Source organism: Oryctolagus cuniculus, chromosome 9 (genome assembly GCF_964237555.1).
Source record: "Oryctolagus cuniculus chromosome 9, mOryCun1.1, whole genome shotgun sequence".
Lineage (NCBI taxonomy): Eukaryota > Metazoa > Chordata > Mammalia > Lagomorpha > Leporidae > Oryctolagus > Oryctolagus cuniculus.
In genome coordinates this window covers 72158878-72172848 of record NC_091440.1, presented here as the reverse complement: position 1 = coordinate 72172848, position 13971 = coordinate 72158878, and the positions used below count along the sequence as shown (strand labels likewise).

The following is a 13971-nucleotide window of genomic DNA, read 5'->3' as shown; positions in this document are numbered from 1 at the left end:
TAAGAAACAAAGGATGTTATTGTGTCTGGCAAAAGCAGTAGCCAGAGCTTCATATTAACACTGGTTCTCTATGTCACTGAAATCCCACAGAACCAACACAGGTGGGTCTGGATGGACACTGGTACATGGGGGTGGGCTTCATCACACTGAGGGCAGGGAAGCTACTGCTTTCACAGCGAGAAGGAAGCAAGGCTGCTGTCTTCAGGGAGATGTCACCTCATCTTTAAAAGTTGCTCTCAGCAAACACAGTCCTGAGAAACAGCCCAGGTAGACAGTGGACAGGACCTTGCATTCTTGGGATACCCAGCAGTGGATGCTGAAGGCCCCCGGTGAGCTGTTCTCCCAACAGCTCTGGCTGGTCCTTTAGCACATCAGGCCTGCTCTTGCCTCATGCCTTTGCAGTGTTCATTCCCTTAGCCTAGAAGGTTCTTCCTGAGACATCAGCAGGACTCTTTCCTTACCTCCTCCAAATCTTTGCTCCAATGTCACCTTCATAAGTCCTTCCAGACCACTCTATTTAAAACTGCACCCTCCCACCCCCCATCTCATTCCATTCTATTTTCTGACAGCACTTGTCACCTTGCTATATAAAGTAAGCTCATGAATTACATTTACATTTGTCCTCTGCCTCTCCCTACTCCCTAGCTCCAAGAAGGTTAAGTCCTATAGTTGCATTAGGATGTATGATGGCCCTGGTGAACAAACCACAGATGACTCTAACCCCTGAGTGAGGGTGGAACCACTCTTCCCGGGACTGTTATGTCACATTACAAGGGGACTTTGCTGATGTAAAGGCACTGATCAGCTGACTCAGGGTCAATGGAAAGGCAGATTACCCAGGTGGAAGTGACCTAACTACATGATCCATTTTAATCTGTATCTAGAGGTCAGAAACAAAGGAAGAGAAGGATCTCCACACTCTGTTAAGGAGGCCAAATGGCAAGGTACAGAGGCCCACTTCTTGAAGCCGACAGCAGAGGCCCCGTTAACAGGTTAGCTGCCAGCTGCTGAACAGCCAGCAAGAAAGTAGGGGCTTATGTCTTAAAATTGCAGGGAAATGAACATGAACAGGCCAAACAGCAACCTGAGTAGGCTCAGAAAAGGACCATGAGCTGCAATCCCAGCTGACACCCTCATTTCAACTGCATGAGACCCTGAGCAGACTCTCCAGCTAAGCCAAGCCCCACCTTCTGAGCTGCAGGATTTAAGAGCTCATAAATGGTAGCTGTTTTAACCAACTAGATTGTGGTCATTTGCTAGGCAGCAATAGAAACCAAATGCAGCAGTGCAGAGATTTTTGCCTCTTTTGATCACTGGTGTATCTTGGAGTCCTAGAACATACCTAGCACATGACAGACAGTATTTATTGATAGAACTTATGTGGTATTAATTTAGCCTTAGGAAAATATCAAGACATCCTCCTTATTTTTCTTATGCTGCTTCAAACTGGGAAAACTTCACAATTTCCATAGACAAACAGTGGAGCCTGGTGTGTTCAGGGATGAGCTGTTGGAGGGCAAACAAAGCCTTTATCAGGTGCTACAAAGACCTTTCCAGATAAGCTTGGGGTTTCAGGTACCAACAAGCTACCAAGCAAAGGCAAATGCATCACAGCATCTCCAGTGTTTGTAAACACAGGGTGATTTACTTAGAAAAATAAAAGCAGTCATCAGAAAATGTAAACTTACAATATAAACAAACAAAGCACAGGTTTTCATACTTAGAAGTGACCTGAGTTTTGTAACAGTATCCAGTATAAACTGTCCTTTAAAGCTGATCTTGCATGATATAAAGACATACTACACTCTGTTAAGCCACTCCATTCCATTCATTCATTCAGCAAACATACATTAAGCAGCTCCTATGTGCTAGATGCTAAGGATCAAGAACTGAACAGGGGCCTGTGCTGTGGCTAACTAGGTTAACCCTCCACCTGTGGTGCCGGCATCCCATATGGGTGCTGGTTCTAGTCCCGACTGCTCCTCTTCCCATCAGGCTCTCTGCTATGGCCTGGGAAAGCAGTAGAGGATGGTCCAGGTGCTTGAGCCCCTACACCTGTGTGGGAGATCTGGAAGAAGCACTTAGCTCCTGGTGCAGCTCCGGTTGTTACAGCCATGTGGGGAGTGAGCCAACGGAGGGAAGACCTTTCTGTCTCTGCCTCTCACTGTCTGTAACTCTCTCTCTCAAATAGATAAATAAAATCTTTAAAAAAAAAAAAAGAACTGAGCAAAAGGGAGATTCCTTTCACCAAAGGTCATTTGGATATTTATAACATCATGCGTGGGCCATACAAATTACCAAGTTAAAATTAGCCTGCTAAGGAGTTATTGAATTATGGAGTCCCATCTGTGGCTGCCATGGCAGGGCCAGACCCAGTGACTCCTGAAGATGAATATAAAATGTACAAATTCATAATTATGATGTAGGGATTCAGTATGATGTGACCAAAGCCATTTTGGACACATCTGTCCTCTTCCTCCTGTGGTAGCCCTGAGGGTCATTCCAAACCTTGTGAGATAAAGGAAGTCATTAAGATCTGCCAGACCTGCAGGTGGAATGTCCCCTGTCTAATCCTTGGAACAGTACTGTTGCTTGAGATGGTCCAGGTGCTGTTAGGTTAGCTGGGGACCCCCTTCCCATTGACTGAGGTTGTGTGGATCCATTGTGTCATGTACACCACCACAGCCTACACTTCTGTGCTCTCAATAAATCACTTTCTATCTAATCTTGGATTTTTCTTCTTTGGTCTCTCAGCCCCTTTTCCCTGTGGCAGCTGGTTCTCATACACAGGGTTTTTCCTGAAACATAGGCATACTTGTAGACACACAGGATATATAGACCCAAATACAAAAATTGCAGAGATCAGTAAAGAGGTTAGACTGAGGGGGAGCAGGAGTAGGAGTTAGCCATACACAGTCACAACAGCATCCCAGCAAGTGAGGTGGTAGCATTTTTTGCCCCAGAAACCTTTGATTTAAAGTATATACACTTCATGCATTTCATAAATACAAATTTAGGAACATAGTGATTCTTCCCACCCTATCTGCTCTCCCACTCACACTCATTTATGGCATAGCTGGATATCAATAGACAGGAATGAGGTCACTTCATTTAGGGGCTCCCCTTGGAAGTTGTTCAATACAGTTCCATCAGCTGGCCATGTGCATTGCTCTATTCCCAAGAACACATCCCAAGGGTCCCAAGAGCTCTTTTAAATTCTCAGTTAAAGAACAGCTGTAACACAGTAAACTCATAGACTGATAATCACTTTAAATAGCACTGTGACCTCAGATTCAGCTCTTATGGCTTTCTGGTCTGGCTGAAAAGCCCATGATAGCATTTCAGGCATGGAAATCCAAGACACTATGGCAAAAAAAATGTCCTACAAGAAGGATCTCTGTGAAAGAGACCCAAGAGGAAAGAAGTGTCCATCAAAGAAGGATGTACTTTTTCTGAAGGGAGGAGAGAACCTCCACTTTGCTTATGGCCTTATCTAAACATTGACAGAGTTTGTATTCACAAAAGGCTTCCATACCTTTGGTATCTCATGTCAAGACCCTTGGGTGATCACTGATGTCATACATAAGAGTGTTAATTGTTAAATCAACAACAGGAGTCACTATGCACTAATTCCCCATGCAGGACTTCTGTCCTCAATGAGTTGTATTATGAGAATTAACTGTAAAACCTGTTCTCAAACAGTTTGTGTGTGTGTGTGTGTGTGCGTGTGTGTGCAAATTGTTGAAATCTTTACTTAGTATAGAGTTGGCCTTCTCTGTATAAAGTTAATTGAAAATGAATATTTGGGGGGCCGGCGCTGTGTCTCAGTAGGTTAATCCTCCGCCTGCATTACTGGCATCCCATATGGGCACCAGTTCAAGTCTTGGCTGCTCTGCTTATTATCCAGCTCTCTGCTGTGGCCTGGGAATGCAGTGGAGGATGGCCTGAGTGCTTGGGCCCCTGCACCTGTGTGGGAAACCTGGAAGAAGATCCTGGTTCCTGGTTCGGATCAGCCTGGTTCTGTCCATTGTAACCATTTGGGGAGTGAACCAGAGGATGGAAGATCTTTCCCTGTCTTTCCCTCTCTTTGTCTATAACTCTACCTCTCAAATAAATAAAAAAATATTTTTTAAAAAGACATTTGCAACAAAATGAATACAACTGGAAACCATTACACATAGTGAAATAAGCCAGTCACAAAAAGACAAATACCATATGGTCTCTCTGATCTGTGGTAACTAATGGAGTACTCAAAAGGTAATCTATAGGAGTGAAACTGACACCTTGAGATGCGATGATTTTTAACAGCTCTTGACTGTCAAGGAACAATGTTATTCTTGTTTGTTTGTTTCTGTTCTTTTTTGTTCATACTATTGAGGGAATTCTCTACTTAATGTAGGGTTAATTTTACGAATAAAAAAGTAACTGAAAACTGACCTTTGTAAAAAAAAAAAGAAAATAATGGGAAAGGGAGAGTGAGGAGGAAGAAGGAGGGGAGTATGGGCAGGAGGGAGGTAGGGGAGAAGAATCATCATGTTCCCAAATTTGTATATATTTAATACATGAAGTTTGTATTCCTTAAATAAAATTTTTTAAAAAAATTAAAAAGAAATATTTTTAAAGACCAGTTCTTTAACAGGAAAATAACTCACAATAAAAAACTTTGAAATATAATAATCTATATTAAATCATTAAAATTAATCTATATTAAAGCATTAAACTTTCATTGGAAGTTGGATAACAGTGAGTTCTTTTTCCTTTGAGCCTTTTCTCCCTAAGTCTTCTCATTGAACAGGGGAAAATGTAGTGAGCTGAAGGGCACTCCCATGCTTTAAAAAAAAAGCTTATTTATTGTTTATTTGAAAAGCAGAGCAAGATAGAGAAAGGGAAAGAGGGAGAAGGAAAGAGAAAGATTTTTCATCTGCTGGTATGCTCCCTAAATGGCCACAACAGGGAGGCAGGGTCAGGCCAAAGCCAGGAGTCTGAAACTCCATCTGGGTCTCCCATGTGGGTGACAGGGGCCCAGCTATTTGAGTCATCCTCTGCTGCCTTCCCAGGTGCATCAGCAGGAAGCTGGACTGGAAGCAGAGGAGACAGGACTCAAACCAGTACTCTGATATGGGATGACAGCATCACAACCACCACACCACACACTCGGTCCTACGCGCATGCTTGTTTGTTTTGTAAGATTTATTTATTTATTGGAAAGGCAGAATTACTGAAAGAGAAAGACAGAGGAAAGAGATCTTCCATCCACTGTTTTACTCCACAAATGGCCTCAATGGTAGGGGCTGTGCCAGACCAAAGCCAGGAACCAGGAACTCCATACTTGTCTCCCATGTGGCTGGCAGGGGGCCAAGTACTTGAGCCACTTGCTGTTGCTTTGCCAGGCAGGGAGCCAGATCAGAAGTGGAGCAGCTGGGACTCAAACCTGTGCTCATATGAGACGCTGGCATTGTAGGCAGTTGCTTCACCTGCTGTGCCACAATGCTTGTCCCACACATATTTTTAAGTTTCTAGGGGGTGGGTGTTTGGTGCAGTGGTTAAGATCCTGCTTGGGATGCCCACATTCCATATCAGAGTGCTGGTCTGAGTCTTGGCTCCTCTGCTTCTGATTCAGCCTTCTGCTAGTGTACACCCTGGGAGACAGAAGGTGATGACCCAAGTCTGAGGGTCCCTGCCTCCCATGCGGGAGACCCAGACTGAGTTCTTGGTTCCGGGCTTCAGACTGGCCTTGCTCCAACTATGGTGGGCATTTGAAGAGTGAACCCATAGATGGAAGATCTTTCCTGTTAATCTGTCTCTCTCTTTTTCAAATCAAACAAAAATACATAATTTTATAAAAAAAATTTTCCAGATAGTGATTACTTTTGAGTTTTCACTTAAACAAAAAAACTCTAATGTAAAAATGTGAATTAAATCTTAATAAAAACCATTTCAAGATAGAGCTAGGACAGATTTTTTAAATTATGACTTTCTTATAATGACAAGGACTTCATCATTTGAGCAGATACAAAATCCAGGACTATAATTTCTAAATCAAAATTGCAGCCATTAATCTTCCTGAGACCTTTCTCCCAGGTATTGGCCCTCCTCAGGCTCCCACATTCCATGTTTAGCCCTATTGGAATGTGCACACGGTACAGCGCTGGTTTCCCTGGCAATAAATGCCTTCAGTCTTCAAAGCAGAAACAGTGTTTTACTGGTTTATTTTAAATCTTAATCTGTTAGTAAATCAATAAATATTGCCAAAACAGACCTCAATCTGCTACAATAAATAAAGTTCAGACTTACTATATACCACTATAGGCTCTTGGTATAACTTGTCTCCAATTTTAACCTAGGAAGGTGGCTCAGGAATTGAATTATCAAAATTATACACATGCACACACCCTTCATGCAGGCCTTTGGCCTGGATCCCTAGGGTTAGAAGTATAAAAGGTTATTTTGTACAAGTTTACTAAAAATGTCTATAGAAAAACTTTAAAAATCAAATCCTGCTTGATCATCCCTTTTAAGTTCTATTCAATATAACTGAATTCAAGGACACAGCAAAAGAAATCTTGGGGCTGTCACAAAAGTAATGTCCAACACTTGCATGGTAAAAATGGGCTACTCTTAAAAAAAAGTAGTAGCATGATTATTAAAATAAGCAAACAAATGGGCAAATAGCTCAATGAAGCTCTAGGGAATGCACTGTGGCACAGTGGGTTGGTTAAGCTACTACTTGAGATGCCAGCATCCCATATTGAAGTGCTGGCTCAAGAACGGGCTGCTCAGCTTCCAATCTAGCTCCCGTTAACAAACTTGGGAAAGCAGTGGATGATGGCCCAAGTGCTTGGCCCACTGCCACCCATGTCAGAGAGCAGGACAGAGTTCTTAGCTCCCAGCTTTGGCCTGGCTCAGCCCAGTCTGTTGTAGCCATCTGGGGAGTGATCCAGTGGTGGGAGATCGATCTCTCTCTCCCTCACTGCCTTTCAAATAAATAAGTCAATCTTTTTTAAACAATGTGAGTAAAGTAGCCACATGGAAAATTTTAATTGCAGCTTAAGACAGGCTAGAACAGATTTCAGGGACCTCTAAAAATACAATGCTAAGACGTACTTCACAATTTTACAGCTGCAGGGTTTCTAGGAAGGGAGAATGGGGAATTACTATTAAATGGGTCTAGAGTCTCAGTGTTGGAAGGTGAGAAAAACTTGGTGGTGGGATAGTGGCGATGTCAGTACAAAGGGAACACTCTGTACCTGGCTGAATGGCATTAAAATGGTCAAGGTGGTGTATTCTATGTTATATATATATCTCATACTTTTTTAAAAATTGAAGAGTTTCCACAATTACAGGCACCAATTACCATTCTATAAAGTGTGTAGGTCTGAAACGCCAGGCTGAGATCAGCATTCTGAAGGATGTTCAACAAGGTGTCAGGGGTCTCTTTGAGCCACTGCTTGCAGGCGTTATTTTCACTGTATTTGATTACAGAACCACCTAGAGGGAAAAGATAAAAATTAGCACCAAATAAAAAAAAGATGTTCGGCATCTGTCTCCCAGATCACATTTCAGGCTGTTGCTCCCCCTCTTCGTGGAGGAACGACACAGGACCCTGTGCTGTTCTTTTGTCTGCTCGGCCCTCCCCAGGTTTGCTGCTGGTTCTTCCCGGGTTGGCTACCATCCCTTCCACCTCCGTGGAAGGGCGGTTCCCCCTGCCACATTCCCCACTTCTGCGGGGGAGCGGCACACCACCGGCCGGCTCTCTCGGGGGCTGCACAGGTGTTCCTTCAGATAGATGTTCCCCTTAGATGTTCCTGGTGCATGTTGTCTCTCTCCTCCTTTATAGTCCTCTTCCGCCAATCCCAACTCTGCTACCCACACGCCGAGTACGCTGCTCTCCTCCAATCAGGAGCAGCTCCTGCAGCTTGTCAAGTTGGTGAGAGGCAGCTGGGAAGAAGCTGTTTTCTCCTCTCCCAGCGCCATATTGTGGGAGAGCAGATGTATAGAATAAGTCTTAATTCCAGTAACTTAGTCTAGTCCGAGTTGCTCCCAGTTGCTCCCCACACAGGCAAAGTTAGTTATATTTGATTCTCAACTACAATGTTTTTCACTTTTTGTATGAGTAGTGCTCTGATGTGTGACACCTGGTATCTTGCACAGAGTGACATTAAAGAGAGAAAGAAATCCCAGCACATCATAACCATGAGCAAATGTCCTATAATAAAATAACTGCATTTGATCTGACACAGTCAGCCCTCCGCACCGTGTGCTCCACCACCTGTGTATCAGAAACACTGTTTTTAAAAAACTGTGTCTGTACTGAATGATTACACTTTTCCCCTTGTCATTATTCCCTAAATAACCCAGTATAACAACTATTTATGTCACTTGCACTGTATTACTAAGTAATCTAGGGATTTTTTTTAAAGTACATAGGAGGATACTTTAAATTTGATATAAGGGACTTGAGCCATCTTCAGATTTTGTTATCTTCAGAGGGTCCGGGAACCAACCCCCCAGGGATGCTATGGGCCGACTGTACTCACCTTTGTCATCCTCTGCTGTTACACTGGAAGTGAGGATGGACGCGTTTTCCAAAGCTGTCAAAGCTGTACCAGGTACATTTTTCTCCCACTGCCGCCTATGAGGGCCTGGTGAGCCGGCTTGCCTCAGATGCACTGACTTACTGCCTGGTTCTGAAATGTAAAGAGGAATGCCAAGCATGTCATTTTATTTATTCCTCTATAGCTACAAAAGTACCCTAAGGATTCAGAAGTATTTATTTTCTCTTTCAAACTCAGATTTAGCAACAGTGTTCTTTCAAATCTAAGTAGCAAAGGAAACAAACAAACAAAAAAGGTAAAATAAATCATTAAAGTGACTGAATTTGGAGGGCTGGTGTTGTGGTATAGCAGATAAAGCCACTGCCTACCATGCCAGCATCCTATATGGGCACAGGTTTGAGTCCTGGCTACTCTACTTTCTGTTCACCTCCCTCAAAATGTGCCTGGGGAAGTACTGGAGGATGGCCCAAGTACCTGGGCCTCTGCACCCATGTGGGAGATCTGGATGAAACTCCTGGCTCTTGGCTTCAGCCTGGCCCAGTCCTGGCTGTTACAGCCATTTGGGGAGTGAACCAGCAAATGGAAGATCTTGATCTCTCAGTCTCTCTCTCCTCCTCTCCCTCTCTTTATCTGTAACTCTTTCTAAATAAATAAATTAATTAAATATATATATATATATTTATTTGAAAGTCAGAGTTATACAGAGAGAATAAGAGACAGAGAGGGATGTGGGCAATCCCAGCAGTTAGCCTGAGCCAAAGCACATTTTTCCCCACTCCCACCTTCTGCCAATCAGGTGAACTGCTCCCAGGTGTGGCCAAGGCCCATTAGGCCCACCTGGAAAGCTACTTGACCTTCCAGCTGATTGGAGAGGCATATTGGCATCCGTATCGGTTCTGTCCTGTAGTCAGTGTTCCCTTGAGTTAGTTACGCCCCTTCTCCCTGCTCTTTAAAAAGCCTACGTGGCTGTTAATAAAGGGACATGTTCATGGAAGCCTGTCCCCAGTGTTTCTTTATGGGAAAGGACACCTCTGCCCTGCTCTTCCCCGATGGTGTGGCTTTGCAGGACCAAGCCAGAGAGGAAGAAAGAGATCTTCCATCCACTGGTTCACTACCCAAATGGCCTTAAAGGCCAGGGCTGGGCCAGGCTGAAGCCAGGAACCAGGAGCTTCTCCTGGACCTCCAACATGGGTGCAGGAGCCCAGGTACTTGAGCCATCTTCTGCTGCTTTCCCAGGCACATTAGCAGGGAACTGGATGGGAAGTGGAGCAGCCAGGGCTCAAACCAGTGCCCATATGGGATGCTAGCTCCACAGGTGTTCATTTTAAAAGCTATGCCACAATGCCCATCCTAAATAAATAAACCTTTAAAAAAATAAAAGCAACTGAATTTTTAAGAAATAGTATATATGTAGTTATAAAGTATATGATGTACAAGGAAGAAGCTCCAGGAGGATTTTCATATCCACAGTAGCCTATGCTTTCTATGGTAGATAACAAATGCTACATTTCTTAATGGCTCTTAACAAGAAATCATATTCTCTTTTTTTAATGTGTATATACCTCTTTAAAAAGTTTTTGTTGACTGATTTGTTTGAAAGGCAGAATGACAGACAGAGTGTGCGAGCAAACAGGGTTGGGGGAAGAGGGGAAGAGCTATCTCCCAATTGCTGGTTCACTCTCCAAATGCCCACAGCAGCTGGGTTGAGCCAAGCCAAAGCTAGGAGCCAGTGAACTCCATCTGGGTCTCCCACATGGGTGGCAGGGACTCACGGACTTGAGCCATGTCTGCTGCCTCCCATGGTGTGCATTAGCAGGAAGCTGTCCTGGAAGTGAAGGAGGGAGGACTCAAACCAAGCACTCAACATGGGATGCAGGCATCCCAAGTGTCTTTTTTTTTTAATTTATTTGACAGGTAGAGCTACAGACAGTGAGGGAGACAGAGAGAAGGGTCTTCCATCCGCTGCTTCACTCCCCAAATGGCCACAATGGCTGAGCTGGGCCAATCTGAAGCCAGTAGCCAGGAGCTTCTTCTGGGTCTCCAACATGGATGCAGGGGCCCAAGCATTTGGGCCATATTCTACTGCTTTCTCAGGTCATAGCAGAGAACGGGATCAAAAGTAGAGTAGTTAGAACTTGGACTGGTACCCATATGGGATGCCAGCACTACAGGCGGCAGTTTTCCCTGCTATGCCACAGTGCTGGCCCCAGTAATAAGAATTTTCAATGAGGTTTGTTGTAATGGGCTTTTCATGCTATGATCTTTTTTCTTTTTTAAGATTTAAAAATTTCACAAGAGACCTCGAATAGCTAAAGCAATCTTGTACAACAAAAACAAAGCTGGAGGCATCACAATACCAGATTTCAGGACATACTACAGGGCAGTTGTAATCAAAACAGCATGGTACTGGTACAGAAACAGATGGATAGACCAATGGAACAGAATTGAAACACCAGAAATCAACCCAAACATCTACAGCCAACTTATTTTTGATCAAGGATCTAAAACCAATTCCTGGAGCAAGGACAGTCTATTCAATAAATGGTGCTGGGAAAACTGGATTTCCACGTGCAGAAGCACGAAGCAAGACCCCTACCTTACACCTTACACAAAAATCCACTCAACATGGATTAAAGACCTAAATCTACGACCTGACACCATCAAGTTACTAGAGAACATTGGAGAAACCCTTCAAGATATTGGCACAGGCAAAGAGTTTCTGGAAAAGACCTGGGAGGCACAGACAGTCAAAGCCAAAATCAACTATTGGGATTGCATCAAATTGAGAAGTTTCTGTACTGCAAAAGAAACAGTCAGGAGAGTGAAGAGACAACCGACAGAATGGGAAAAAATATTTGCAAACTATGCAACAGATAAAGGGTTAATAACCAGAATCTACAAAGACATCAAGAAACTCCACAAACACAAAACCAACAACCCAATTAAGAGATGGGCCAAGGACCTCAATAGACATTTTTCAAAAGAGGAAATCCAAATGGCCAACAGGCACATGAAAAAATGTTCAAGATCATTAGCAATCAGGGAAATGCAAATCAAAACCACAATGAGGTTTCACCTCACCCCAGTTAGAATGGCTCACATATAGAAATCTACCAACAAAAGATGCTGGCGAGGATGTGGGGAAAAAGGGACACTAACCCACTGTTGGTGGGAATGCAAACTGGTCAAGCCACTATGGAAGTCAGTCTGGAGATTCCTCAGAAACCTGAAGATAACCCTACCGTTCGACCCAGCCATCCCACTCCTTGGAATTTACCCAAAGGAATTTAAATTGGCAAACAAAAAAGCGGTCTGCACCCTAATGTTTATTGCAGCTCAATTCACAATAGCTAAGACCTGGAACCAACCTAAATGCCCATCAACGGTAGACTGGATAAAGAAATAATGGGATATGTACTCTTTAGAATACTATACCGCAGTAAGAAACAACGAAATCCAGTCATTTGCAACAAAATGGAGGAATCTGGAACACATCATGCTGAGTGAAATAAGCCAGTCCCAAAGGGACAAATACCATATGTTCTCCCTGATCGGTGACAACTGACTGAACACCAAAAAGGAAACCTGTTGAAGTGAAATGGACACTATGGGAAACGGTGACTTGATCAGCATAGCCCTGACTGTTAATGAACAACTTAATACATTATCCCTCTTAGTAGTTTTTTTGTCTGTTCTACTTAATATGACTGGTTTAACTCTGTAATTAATACACAGTTATTCTTAAGTGTTGAAATTTAACTGAAACGTGATCCCTGTTAAACATCAGAGTGGGAATAAGAGAGGGAAGAGATGTATAATTTGGGACATGCTCAAGCTGACTTGCCCCAAATGGTAGAGTTAGAAGCATACCAGGGGATTCCAATTCAATCCCATCAAGGTGGCATGTACCAATGCCATCTCACTATTCCAAGATATCAATTTCAGTTCACAACCGATCATAATGAAAGGACTAAGAGTCAAAGGGAGCACATAAACAAGTCTAGTACCTGCTAACACTAACCGATAGAATAAATAAAGGGGAGAGTGATCCAACATGGGAAGTGAGATACTCAGCAGACTCATAGAATGGCAGATGTCCTAAATAGCACTCTGGCCTCAGAATCAGCCTTAAAGGCATTCGGATCTGGCTGAAAAGCCCATGAGAGTATTTCAGGCATGGAAAGCCAAGACACTCTGGCAAAAGATCTCTGTGAGTGAGATCCCAGTGGAAAGAACCGGTCTTCAAAGAAGGAGGTACCCTTCTCTGAAGGGAGGAGAGAACCTCCACTTTGACTATGACCTTGTCTAAACAAGATAAGAGTCGGTGAACTCAAAAGGCTGCCATAGCCTTGGAAACTCATGACTGGAGCATAGGGAGATTACTGATGCCATAGACAGGAGTGTCAATTGGTAAAGTCAACAACAGGAGTCACTGTGCACTTACTCCTCATGTAGGATCTCTGTCCTTAATGTGCTGTGTATTGAGATTTAATGCTATAACGAGTACTCAAACAATATATTTCACTTTGTGTTTCTATGGGGGTGCAAACTGTTGAAATCTTTACTTAATGTATACTAAACTGATCCTCTGTAAAAAAAAAAAAAAAAGAAAAGAAAGAAATTATCAACTCCCAACTTGACTCTCACTGGGATTAAACATGACAATAGGTCTGATCTGATTTCATCATCATTTAAAAAAAATCATCTATTATTTTTCACTTTATGTTTCTGTGTGGGAGCAAACTGTTGAAATCCTTACTTAATGTATACTAAGCTGATCTTCTGTATATTAAGATAATTGAGAATGAATCTTGATGTGAATGGAAGGGGAGAGGGAGTGGGAAAGGGGAGGGTTGTGGGTGGGAGGGACAGTATGGGGGGGAAGCCATTGTAATCCATAAATCGTACTTTGGAAATTTATATTCATTAAATAAAAGTTAAAAAAATAAAATAAAATAAAACTATTTTATATCTTTGTCAAAAAAAAAAAAGATTTAAAAATTTATTTGAAAAGCATCAGACAGAGAGAAGGAGAGACAGAATCAAGGAGGGAGCTGTTCTATCCAGCCATTCCCTAAACGGCCACAACACCCAGGGCTGGGCCAGGCAGAAGCCAGAAGCCTGCAGCTCCATCCTGGTTTCCCATAAGGGTACAGGAGCCTAAGCACTTCTGCTGCTTTCCCAGGTGCATTAGCAGGGAGCTGGGTCAAAGGTGAAGCAGCAGGGACTCATTTGGGATGCCAGCACTGCAGGTGGCAGCTTAACCTGCTGTACAATGCAGGTCCCCATGCTGTAATCTCAAATCAAGACATTTTATAAGGCTGCTATTATTGTGGCTCATAACACGGTACTCCCAAGTATGGCACTTTGATATGCTGAGTGCTTTGAACTAAAGGACATTACAAGCCCTCAGAAG

General features: G+C 43.1%; 1 pseudogene; it reads right to left on the bottom strand.

Moving 5' to 3' along the window:
* The window catches only part of LOC138843812 (serine/threonine-protein kinase Nek3-like), a 91740-nt pseudogene that overhangs the window by 50033 nt on the left and 27736 nt on the right, over nt 1-13971 (bottom strand).